Source organism: Populus euphratica, unplaced genomic scaffold (assembly GCF_000495115.2).
Source record: "Populus euphratica unplaced genomic scaffold, PopEup_1.0 scaffold461.1, whole genome shotgun sequence".
NCBI classification, from domain to species: Eukaryota; Viridiplantae; Streptophyta; class Magnoliopsida; order Malpighiales; family Salicaceae; genus Populus; species Populus euphratica.
This window is the reverse complement of record NW_011500168.1, coordinates 164,459-165,322: the sequence shown is the minus strand read 5'-3', so window position 1 is coordinate 165,322 and position 864 is coordinate 164,459.

The following is an 864-nucleotide window of genomic DNA, read 5'->3' as shown; positions in this document are numbered from 1 at the left end:
TGGTTCGACCCTGGTCTTGCCGGGTTATTTATTACTTCGACACTCCTGCACTTGGGAGAAGACATCAATCTTTTAGTCGTGTCATTGGCATTGCTTGGCAAAAATAAAAATATAGTCGACATTGCAAAGTCTAGCCTTTGTATCAATTTTGATCAAACCATAGTGATGATGTACTATAATTTTTCTATCAGTGGTATCATACCAATAGTATTTAAATAAAAAGACTTTATCAAGCTTGTTATGATATTGCAATTCAATAACCTTTTCAAACTTCCTATAATAATCAATTTCAAATTCATTAGAAGTTGATCTCTTAACATAAAATTCACTATTATAGGTCTTTCTATACTAATGATGCTTTTCAGTATGAAAGATATATTTATTAACCAAATACTTGTTATAACAATTGACCTTTCTTTCACGACCAAACCATAATAAATTCAAATTATCACCAACATCCCTCCCATTTAATAAACTTGGTACATAATTAGAACCATTAACAAAACTTGGTACATAATTAGAACCATTAACAATTCAAGAGAAAAGTTTAATGAAATTAAGTACTATGAGACATAAGAATTATTAAGTGGTCATTATATGTGTTCTAAATCATGTTCATAAACTTCTTTTTGTCAAATTGAAAACCAAACACAAATGCTCTCATTCTATAAGATTATGTCACATAGTTCTTTAATTAACAATAATAGCGATGCAACATCTCTTTCAACTCTACCTACTAAGAAGTCCTCTCTTCTCTTTCTATAATTGTGATCATTACATGTGTTCTAAATCACGTTCATAAACTTTTTCTTGCCAAATTGAAAACCAAACACAAATGCTCTCATTCTATAAGATTACGTCACA